This window comes from Myodes glareolus, chromosome 9, assembly GCF_982192425.1.
Source record: "Myodes glareolus chromosome 9, mMyoGla1.1, whole genome shotgun sequence".
NCBI lineage: Eukaryota > Metazoa > Chordata > Mammalia > Rodentia > Cricetidae > Myodes > Myodes glareolus.
The window spans coordinates 61,671,002-61,682,830 of record NC_142034.1 but is presented as its reverse complement, the minus strand read 5'-3'; the positions used below and the strand labels follow the sequence as shown (position 1 = coordinate 61,682,830).

At 41.7% G+C, this 11,829-nt stretch overlaps 1 non-coding gene and 1 pseudogene across 2 annotated transcripts; one reads left to right on the top strand and one right to left on the bottom strand.

Annotated features, from left to right (window-relative positions):
• Window positions 1–11: 11 nt before the first annotated feature.
• LOC125409312 (small ribosomal subunit protein eS6 pseudogene) lies at window positions 12–9,925 on the top strand (annotated as a pseudogene). Its single transcript, XR_015003607.2, has 2 exons — window positions 12–150; window positions 9,072–9,925. The product of XR_015003607.2 is annotated as a small ribosomal subunit protein eS6 pseudogene (transcript).
• Window positions 9,926–11,720: 1,795 nt separating this feature from the next.
• Window positions 11,721–11,829, bottom strand: LOC125409595 (U6 spliceosomal RNA). The gene has a single exon (XR_007234831.1). It is a non-coding gene; the product is annotated as a U6 spliceosomal RNA (small nuclear RNA).

Below are 11,829 nucleotides of genomic sequence, written 5' to 3'. Positions count from 1 at the left end.
TGCTTCCGTCTCCACTATCGCCAGGACTTCCAACCGTTCTTTCCTGACTTGGGGAGGCCTAGGTCAGGCCTAAGTTCATTGCCCCATCAGAGCTGATAAGCTTGGCGATTTCGCTTCCAAGGTGGTGACACTACCAATGTGCTAACGTATGTAAGTGGTCTGGAACTTGCTATTTGAAGCATAAATGACAGCTGGAATCCGTTTGGTAATGGATTTTTGGTTTTGATTTTTGTTTTTGCAGAACAGGGAGTAGGTCCTACATAATTGTGCAAGCACTTTACACTGAGTCACATTCCCAGGCCCGGATTTCGTTATTTTTAAATAAATGAATGGATCCAGGATTTTACTCTGTTCTTACGCTTTTGTAGAATACGATGCTGGAGTTTAAAGAAAAAAAAAAATCACAGGAACCCCTCCTCCAGGGCATCCCAGATAATTTCCAAAGCCTTTTAGTCACTCTTACACTTTCAAAGAAACATTTTCTGTTACTCATTTTCTTGCATTTTTCCTTTTCAACTTTCTTCTTAGTTGTTTTTATTCATTCGTACATTTGTTGGAATATAGAATCCATTTATTTTCAGTCTTTGTAACAATGAAAATGTTGATTATAGATTTTTCCTAAGTATAGCTTTATCAATTTATAAATCTTCATGAAGTTTTAACAGAGTTCTCCCTTCTTAAAACTTCCTAGATACACAATTTGTTTTGCTGTTTCCTTTGATTTATAGTTTACATAAAGTGCCCATATCTTAAATGTACAGATTTACATCCACCAATTCAGATGTGGCACATCCTAGCACACTAGAATATCTCCAAAAAGAAAACAGAAGTGACCCCTATTTTGACTTTTATCACCGTAAATTACTGTTGCTTGTTTTGTATATTTATTTAGAAACAAGGTCTAAGTGTGTAGCCCTGGTTGGCTTGGAACTCACTATGCAGCTCAGCCTGGTTTTGAACTCACGGAGATCTGCCTGCCTCTGCCTCCCGATACATACTACATTTCAAAATATTTATTCAGGGAGGAGAGCCAGCGCACATGGAGAACAGAGGACAGCTTGCACCATCAGATCCCCCTCCCACCAAACAGGCTGTCTGGTAACACTTACCTTTACTCAGATGCTCTGACTTCTGGAGTCTGGGTTTCACTTTGTAGCCTAGTCTAGCCTCAGATTCACCATGAAGCTAAGGCTGGCCTCACACCTGTAGCAATCCCCCAGCCTCAGGCTCCTAAGTGCTGGAATTATAAGTATGATCCACCACAGTATTTCAAAAATAGCATCTACACCGTTAAGTATAAACCATTCAATGTTTTGGAAATCATTCTGTATGCATATATTGATGTCAGTATTTATGATCTGTGCTGATTAGTTTTTGCCAAAGTGACTCAAGCAAGGGACATCTGGAATGGAACCTCAACTGAAAAACAGAAATGCCTCCATCTGATTAACGGGTAGGCAAGCATGTGGGTCATTTTCTTGATTTGTGACTGATGAGGGGGTGGGCAGTGCTGGGCAAGTGGCCCTGAATTCTGGATCATATAAGAAAGCAAATCAGGGCAGGAGTTCAAGTCAGAACCTGGAATTAGGAACTGAAGCAGAGACTATGGACGAATGAGTTTTTTGGGTTACTTTTTTTTTAAAAAAAAAAAAATACAATCCAAAACCATCTATCAAGGGCTACACGGTCCACAGTGGGCTAGGCCCTCTCACATCGATCATGAATAAAGAAAATGCCCCACAAATTTATTGTCTTAGTTAACTTTTTATTGCTGTGATAAGACACCATGATCAAGGCAATTTATAATAGAGTTTATTGGGGCGTACTGTTGCAGAGGGTTGGAGTCCATGACCAGCATGGCAGAGAGCATGGCAGCAACAGGCGGGGATGGCACTGGAGCAGAGCTGAGAGCTCACATCTGGTTCAGAAGCAGCAGGGAGATAGAGAGACTGGGCTGGGCTGGACTTTTGAAACTTGCACGGCCAGCCCTCATGGCACACATCCTCCCACAAGGCTACATCTCCTCATCCTTTCTAAATGGTTTCACCAACTGGGTACCAAGTGTTCAAACCTGTGTCTATGGGGGCCACTCTCATTCAGACCACCACACTTGACTACCCACCAATCTGATGGGGGCATTTTCTCCACTGAGGGTCCCTCTTCCTAGATGAACCGAGTTTGTGTTGACACAAAAGCTAACCAGAACAGTTTGATATACACTCTCCGTGTCTTTGCCAGACATGCATGTGAAGGGTGCATTCCCCAGTGGCAGCTTGTCTTTCCACTTCCTCAACGCCATCTTTTGATGAGTGGAAATTCTTTATTTTGACGAAGTTCAACTTGTAAACTCTTTTATGGTATTTTAGTTTCCATAGAACTCTGCCTACCTTGAAGGTCATGAACATTTTCTTGTAAATATTTCACAGTTTAGTTCTTGTACTTACGTCTGTTTTCTATCTTAAATTTTTATTTTTCATGATTTATTATTTTTATTTGTGTATGAGTACTTTGCTTACACTTATATACACTGCTTACATGCCAGTGCCCACAGAAGTGAAAAGGGAGTGTCAGATCCCCTAGAATTGGAACTAATTATAGTATGGATGGTCATGATCCTTCACATGGGAACTAAACCCAGATCCTCTGCAAGAGCAATAAGCGCCATCTCTTCAGCTACCTCAAATTAATTTCTACATATGGTATATGTAGAAGTCAAGTTCTTTTTCATTCCACAAAGATATTCAGTTGTTTAATCGCCATTGGTTTATTGAAAAGATAATATACACATACACACTGAACTGCATTCGCTGTCAAATATCAACTGATCTGTTGTGGAACATTATTTTAACTAAAGGTGTGTTATATTTGTTTATGCTGCATTTGTTTAATTATGTAATGATGCATGTTTAATTATGTAAAGATATGTCGCAACTAGGGAGCTGGAGAGATGGCTCAGCAGTTCTCCTAGACGACCTGAGTTCAGTTCCCAGCACCCACATGGCACTTCACAACTGCCTGCAATTCCAGGATGTGACACCCTCACAAGACATATATGCACACCAATGCACATAAAAGTAAATAAGTTATTTTTTAAAAAAGATATGTTGCGACTGTTTCACCTTGCCTGCCTAAGGCACCTGACTGGTCTAATAACAAGATGAACAGCGAGTAGGCAGGCAGTAGAGGGATAGGTAGAGCTGGCCAGCAGAGAAAATAAGTAAGAGGAGGGATATCTAGAATATCTATGGGAGGAGGTTGGGAGGGAAGAGGGAAAGGGGAAAAGAGAACAAGAAAGAAAGAAAGAGGGAGCCAGCCAGGCAACCTCTAGTCGGCTAGGACATACAGAATGAAAGCTAAAACAAACAAACAAACAAACAACAACAACAACAACAAACAACCCTAAGTCAAAATGTAGATAAAGAGAAACAGGTTAAATTAAATTGTAAAATCTAGTGGGGCCGGGTGGTGGTGGCGCACTCCTTTAATCCCAGTACTCGGGAGGCAGAGGCAAGCGAATCTCTGTGAGTTCGAAGCCAGCCTGGTCTACAAGAGCTAGTTCCGGGACAGACTCCAAAGCTACAGAGAAACCCTGACTCAAAAACCAAAAATAAATAAATAAATAAGATTTTTTTTAAAAAAAGGAGGTAGTGGGACAAGCATAAGCTAAGGCCGAGCATTCATAACTAATAAGTCTCTATGTCATGATTTGGGAGCTGGTTGGTGGCCCAAAAGAGAGCATGCCATGCTGATCCATTACCTGGAGTCTATTTTAACCTTCCCTTCTATTCCATTGCTGTATTTTACCCATCCTCACTCACACTGATACCACTCTCTTTAAGTCCTTAGTTGTAAAGTCAAGTAAACTTCCTCTAAATTCAAATCCCCAGCACCATGTAAAAAGGTGTGTGGCTATTTCCTAAACCTGGAGGGAGGGGGGAGGACCTTGGACTTCCCACAGGGCAGGAAACCCTGACTGCTCTTAGGACTGGAGAGGAAGGGGGAGAGGGAGTGGGGGGAGTGGGAGGGTATTGGGAGGAGGGGAGGAAGTGTAAATTTTTATAAATAAATAAGTAAATAAATAAATGGTGTGTGACTGTAACACACCTGTAGCCCAGTGCTGGGGGGTGAGACAGAGACAGGAGGATTGCTGGAGCTTTCTGGCCAACAGGTTAGGTGCAGGTTTAGTGACAAACTATCTCAGCGGAACATCAGACACTTCCCTCTGGCTTCTGCATACACACACGGGTGCTCACATGCATGTACACACACACAGAGAACTTGTGTTTTCTTCTTCCTTTCCCATTGAACCATGCCCAGCTCCCCTAAGGGAGCTATTTGACTCAATCCTGAACCTTTACAGTAAAGATTTCTCATGTGTAGTTTACCACATGTTTAGAACTGAGCCTGCCTAAGGCTGAGTTTGTTGAATGATTAAACTACCCACTTAGCTATATAATTACAAGATCAGTTGCACACAGTGCCATGCTCATCACTTCTCTAACACAAGTATCAATTGATTAGACCATGTCCTCAACTAGTGTCATGGCTTTTAAATGTTCTGAGCACTTGGTTCTAAAATTGTCTTTCTTTTGCCCCAAAATGTGATGAAATTTTTGTCTGGGGGATATAGTCTTTGATTTCTTGTCACACTTTCTCTTCAAAACATGCACATATTATTCTACTTTCAGGCTTTAAGTGCAGCAAGTGAGAATTCCCACACTATTTTTCCCTGCTTTCTTTCATAAAACTAGCTTCCTCCCCCAGTGTGAAATCTGTACAGGTCTCCTTTTACTCATGGAGTGCAATACTTTTTCTAAGATTTTTTTTAACAAATTGTGTCAGTAAGATGGATACCTGCTAAAACTTGATAAAGAAAACAGAAAACAAAATTTGCATTTGTGCCAGGCAGCGGTAGCTCGCACTTCTAATCCCAGCACTAAGAAAGCAGAGGCAGGTAGATCTCTGAATTCGAGGCCAGTCTGGTCTACAGAGTGAGTTCCAGGACAGCCAGGGCTACACAGAGAAACCCAGTCTCAAACAAAACAAAAAACAAAAAGAAAAAAGTAATAAAGAAAATATCACAACAGAAACAAAATAAAGTTGCTAAATGTGATGGCACAGACCTGGGATTCCAGACTGTAGGGAGGCCAAGGCAGAAGGATCACAAGTTTAAGGGTGGCCTAGGGGACAGAGGAAAACACTGAAATCCTGTCTCAAAAAGTAAAAAATGGGCCAGCCAGATGACTCAGGAAGAAAAAGTACTTGTCACACAAATTCAAGCCCAAGAACTCATAGTGGAAGGAGAGAACCAGCTCCTGAAAACCATCTCTGACCTCCACACATGATCCATGGCATCCACACAACCATGGCTGTCTCTTCTCTCCTCTCTCTCTCTCTCTCTCTCTCTCTCTCTCTCTCTCTCTCTCTCACACACACACACACACACACACACCTACCCACACACACACAAATATCTACAGCAATTTGTTATGTTAAAAAAAACTGGGCATATAGCAGTTTATATATAAGGGCATATATAAGGGCCCTTACTTAGCATTCATGATATATAAGATCCTGAGTTCAATCTCCAGGACTGCAACAAAACACACTGAACTCAGTGATTCGTCACAGGATCTCATATGTGTTCTATCTGCATCATTTCTGAAGGTTTTTCTGTAGTATCCATGAGTTTGTTCAAATTCTAGCTTCTATTTAACATGGACTGTCCTCTGGATGGAAGAGTTCTAGTTGGCAATGGGAAATGTATCATCTGTAGCCAATTGAAATGTTTCCTACCAGAAATGACACTAAATTCTGCCTAGATTTAAACTCATAGAAACAGAAAATAAAAGAGAAGTTCATAGAGGTCAATGGACAGGAAATGGGAAGTTATTTAATGGCTTCAGAGTTCTTGTTTAAGATAGAAAAAGTTCTCTATTTAATGCCAATGCATGGTACACTTTAAAAACAAACAGCCTACTTTATAAAGTAGGCTGCAGTGGCTGGGCAGTGGTGGCGCACACCTTTAATCCCAGCACTTGGGAGGCAGAGACAGGCGGATCTCTGTGAATTCGAGGCCAGCCTGGTTTACAAGAGCTAGTTCCAGGACAGCCACCAAAGCTACAGAGAAACCTTGTTTCGAAAAACAAAAACAACAACAACAAAAAAGTAGTCTGCTGCAGGCATAGATAAGTTGGTAGAGTGCTTGCCTAGGATTTGTGAAGCCTTAGCTATGGCCTCCAGCAACATTTAAAACTAGGTATAGTGACACAGGGTTATAATCTCAGCACTCTGGAGGTAGAGGCTAAAAGATTAGAAACTCACAATCATCTTTGGTTACACAGAGCTTAAAGCCAGCCTACGTTGCATGAAACCTTGTCTCAAAAAGAAAAAATTAAAAGTGGTAACGCAATACCAATTTTACCATTAAGAAAATTTGTCCTGTGTCTGAAGAGACAGCTCAGCAATTAAGAGCTGCTCCTGTCCCTGCAGTAGAGTCAGTACAGTTCCCAGCACCCATGCGGGTGACTCACAACGGCCTGGAATTCTAGCTCCACAGCATATGACACCTCTGACCTCTGCTGGCACCTGCAGTCTCATTCACATACTCACAAATAGACACATAATTTAAAAATAAAACCTTAAAAAAAAAGTCCTGGGATGCCAGGAAGTGGTGCCGCATACTTTTAATCTCAGCACTCGGGAGGCAGAGGCAGGTGGATCTCTGTGAATTCCAGGCCAGCCTGGTCTATAAAGCAAGTTCCAGAACAGCCAGGACTGTTACACAGAGAAACCTGTCTCAAAAAAACAAAAATAAAATAAATAAAAACTAGAAAGTGGCATTTTTGCCCTGTAATAGTTAATGCACAGAGATGAAGGCAAAGTAGTATTGGTCAGGGTTGTTGGGGTATGAAGGGGCAATTTTGTTTGAGACAAGTTTCAGTGTTTAAGATGAAATGTTCTAAGTTGGATAGTGGGGATGACTTCAAATGATATAAATTTAATAAAACTGAGATTAAATTTTCAAATGTCTAAAAGAAAAAAAAATGTCGTCAGCCAGATGGCTCCATGGGTAAAGATGCTTGCCACCAAGTCTAGTGACTTGATTTCTGGAACCCACATAGAGGAAGAGTGGAACCAACAATTCCCTCAAGTTGCCCTCTGTCCTTCACATGTGCACTGCAGCACATACACACAAATAAACGTACTTTTAAATTTTCTTTTAAAAAAGTAGGAAAGACTTAGTAAAATGCTTCAAAGACCTCAAAAGAATGGTACTCAACTTCATATGGAAAAGCAAAAAAACCCAGAATAGCCAAAACAATCCTATGCAATAAAAGAACTTCTGGAGGCATCACAGTCCCTGACTTCAAACTCTACTACAGAGCTACAGTACTGAAAACAGCCTGGTATTGGCATAAAAACAGACAGAAGTACCAATGGAACTGAATAGAAGACCCGGATATCAATCCACACATCTTTGAACACCTGATCTTTGATAAAGAAGCAAAAATATCAAATGGAAAAAAGCATATTTAACAAGTGGTGCTGGCATAATTGGATATCAACATGTAGAAAAATGAAAATAGACCCATATCTATCACCATGCACAAAACTCAAGTTCAAATGGATCAAAGACCTCAATATAAAGCCAGCCACACTGAACCTTATAGAAAAGAAAGTGGGAAGTACACTTAAACGCATTGGCACAGGGAGCCCCAGCAGCACAGACACTGAGAGAAACAATTAATAAATGGGACCTCCTGAAACTGAAAAGCTTCTGTAAAGCATAGGACACGGTCAACAAGACAAAACGACAGCCTAGAGAATGGGAAAAGATCTTCACTAAACCCACATCAGACAGAGGTCTGATCTCCAAAATATACAAAGAACTCAAGAAATTGGACACCAAAAGATCACATAATCCAATAAAAAAAATGGAGTACAGACCTAAACAGAGAACTCTCAACAGAGGAATCTAAAATGGCTGAAAGACACTTAAGGAAATGTTCAACATCCTTAGTCATCAGAGAAATGCAAATCAAAACAACCCTGAGATTCTATCTTACACCTGTAAGAATGCCAAGATCAAAAACACTGATGACAACTTATGCTGGAGAGGTTGTGGGGAAAAGGGAACACTTCGGCATTGCTGGTGAGAATGCAAGCTGATACAGCCCTCTGGATGTCAATGTGGTGATTTCTCAAAAATTAGGAAACAACCTTCCTCAAGACCCAGTAATACCACTTTTGGGTATATATCCAAAGGATGCTCAATTGTGCCACAAGGACATGTGCTTAACTATGTTCATAGCAGCTTTGTCAGTCATAGCCAGATCCTAGAAACAACCTAAATGCCCCTCGATCGAAGAATGGATAAGAAAAATGTGGTACATTTACACAATGGAGTACTACACAGCAGAAAAGAATGACAGCTTGAATTTTGCAGGAAAGTGGATGGAGCTAGAAAACATTATTTTGAATGAGGTAACCCAGACACAGAAAGACAATTTTCACATGTACTCACTCATAGGTGGTTTTTAAACATAAAGCAAAGAAAGCCAGCCTACAAACCACAATCCCAAAGAACTTAGACAACAATGCGGACACTAAGAGAGACATACATAGATATAATCTACATAGGAAATAGAAAGTAGAAAAGACAAGATCTTCTGAGTAAATTGGGAGCATGGGGACCTTGGGGGAGGATTGAAGAGGGGAGAGGCAGGGAGGGGAGCAGAGAAAAAGGTAGAGCTCAATAAATATCAATAAAAATATATAAAAATAAATACAGATTCCCACCCATAAAAAATTTTAAGAAAAAAGTAGGAAAGAAAGGAGGCGTGAAATTGAATGCCTCTGGTCCCAGTTAGGGAAAGGCTGAGGCAGGAGGACTGTGAGTTCAAAGCCAGTCTGGATAATATAGTGAAACTCTGCCTCACAAAAACAAACAATATGCTTAAAATGGTCATTTTATGTATACCGTATCTTACCACAGTTGAAAGAAAAATGAATGCTTGCTTTTTAATTTTAAAAACGTGTTTGTCTCTCTTTTTCGTGGTGCCTCCTAGGAGGTTGGCTGTGCGAAGATGAAGCTGAAGATCTCCTTCCCTGCCACCGGCTGCCAGAAACTCATCAAAGTGGACGATGAATGCCAGCTTCGGACCTTCTATGAGAAGCGCATGGCCACGGAAGTGGCTGCCGATGCCCTGGGTGAAGAGTGGAAGGGTTACATGGTCCGAATCAGTGGCAGCAATGACAAACAAGGCTTTCCCATGAAACAAGGTGTCCTGACCCAGACAGAGTGCATCTGCTGTTGAGTAAGGGCCATTCTTGTTATCGACCAAGGAGAACTGGAGAGAGGAAGCGCAAGTCTGTCCGAGGATGCATTGTGGATGCCAATCTGAGTGTTCTCAACTTGGTTATTGTAAAAAAGGAGAGAAGGATATTCCTGGACTGACAGATACTACTGTGCCTTGTCGGTTAGGACCTAAAAGAGCTAGCAGAATCCGAAAGCTTTTTAATCTTTCTAAAGAAGATGATGTCTGCCAGTACGTTGTCAGAAAGCCTTTAAACAAAGAAGGTAAGAGCCAAGGACCAAGGCACCCAAGATTCAACGTCTTGTGACTCCACGTGTATTGCTCTGAAGAAGCAACGCCAGTGTATTGCTCTGAAGAAGCAATGAACAAAGAAAAACAAGGAGGAGACTGCAGAATATGCTAAACTTTTGGCCAAGAGAATGAAGGAAGCCAAAGAAAAGCGCCAGGAACAGATTGCCAAGAGGCAAAGACTGTCTTTGCTGAGAGCTTCTACTTCTAAGTCTGAGTCCAGTCAAAAATAAGTCTGTAAGGATAACAAATAAATGATCAGACCTTGAAAAAAAATGTAAATAAATAAATAAATAATAAAAACGTGTTTGTCTGCACACATATGTGTGGGTGCCTGCAGAAACCTGAAGAGGGTGACAGAGTCCCTAGAGCTAGGGTCACAGGAGGTCATAAGCCACCCCATGCAGATGTTGGAAATCAAATTAGAGTTCTCTGCAAGAGCAGCAAGAGCTCCTAACACTCAGACATCTCTCCAGATCCTTAAAGAAAAATTTAAGCTTTGGGATCTAGTTTAAGTTCCTAAAATCAACATGTCAGGTGAGGTGATAACCCCCTGTAATGTGTTCACAGGTGAGGAGTGACCCCCGTATGATGTGCTCACAAGTGAGGTGATGACCCCCTGTGATGTGCTCACAGGTGAGGAGTGACCCCCCCCCCCCCCGCGTGATGTGCTCACAAAACAAGAACCTAACTGGCTGTGGTGATCCACAGCTGTAATCCCAGCACTTGCGGGACGAAGATGAGGGGATGCAAGCAGATCTCTGAGTTCTAGGCCAGAGTGATCTACATAGTGAGTTCCAGGACGGCTATAGCTACAGTATGATCCTGTCTCAAAACGAAACAAACAAAAAGCAAAACCAAGAGCCTACACAACTCTGCAAAGTGAGGAAACAAAAGCCCTGACAATCTGTCCTGGACTTTAGAACACAGACTAATGCTCAACACTGCTCTACAAATTCCTATTTGGGGTAACAGGATACAGAAATACAGAAGCAGAGAGTGAATCGTGATTCTTGCATATGCAAATCTGCTTTTCAGACAGAATATGGGCTGGAGATGGTAATCTTCACTAATAGGGTCACTAGCAGGAAGGAGACCCTGCAGCACACAGACTGAGCAGATTAAAGGGCACCATTTTGTACCCTGAGGCTTGATACTTCAGCTCCCTGTAAGAAGAGAATTTGGGGGCTGGAGAGATGTCTCCGAGGGTAAGAGCATTGCCTGCTCTTCCAAAGGTCCTGAGTTCAATTCCCAGCAACCACGTGGTGGCTCACAACCATCTGTAATGAGGTCTGGTGCCCTCTTCTGGCCTGCAGGTATACATGGAATGAATGCTGTATACACAATAAATAAATATTTTTTTTTTTAAAAAAAAGAAGAAGAAGGGAATTTGGCCCAGCAGTGGTATGCCTTTAATCCCAGTACTCAAGAGGCAGAGGCAAGCGGATCTCTGTGAGTTCGAGGCCAGCTTGGTCTACAAGAACTAGTTCCAGGACAGGCACCAAAGGTACAGAGAAACTCTGTCTCAAAAAACAAAACAAAAAACAAACAAATAAAACAAAAAGCAAATTTGACACACTAGGATGGTGTGGCCAGGCTTGCCTCTCAACTACAGGACCCAGATTTCTCAGCTCACATGACAGGCCTCATCACTTTCCTTTTTTGTTTGTTTTGTTTTTCGAGATAGGGTTTCTATAGACCAGGCTAACCTCAGACTCACAGACATCCACCTGCCTCTGCCTTCCGAGTGCTGGAATCAAAGACGTGCACCACCACCTCCTGGCTAGCTCTATGTATTGAACTCATCATGTAGTTTAGGCTAGCCTTTAACTCTCATATCCTCCTACCTCTACCTCCTGCATGATAGGGCTGCAAGCACTGTTACCATGTCCATCTCAATGAAACTTATTTTAATTAAGTATATTCATTGTACAAAATGATGGGTTAAGGGTTTGGCATACAGTTCATTATAACTACATGTGTGGGGTGCTGTGTTCAATCTCCAGACCACAACAAACAACAACAAATAGCTTTTGTTAAGAACTTTTTATATATCGCACTTTACTATCCACCACCTCCTAGCCTTCTTGTCTTCCTCCTCAGCTACTGGGAAGAAATGGAGTACTTCATCGTGAATGTGCATGCCAGCCTTGCCCCAGGGCCCGTGTTGGTCTTCTCTTTATTGCCCCAATTTTAGTATATGTGCTGCCAAAGTGAACAC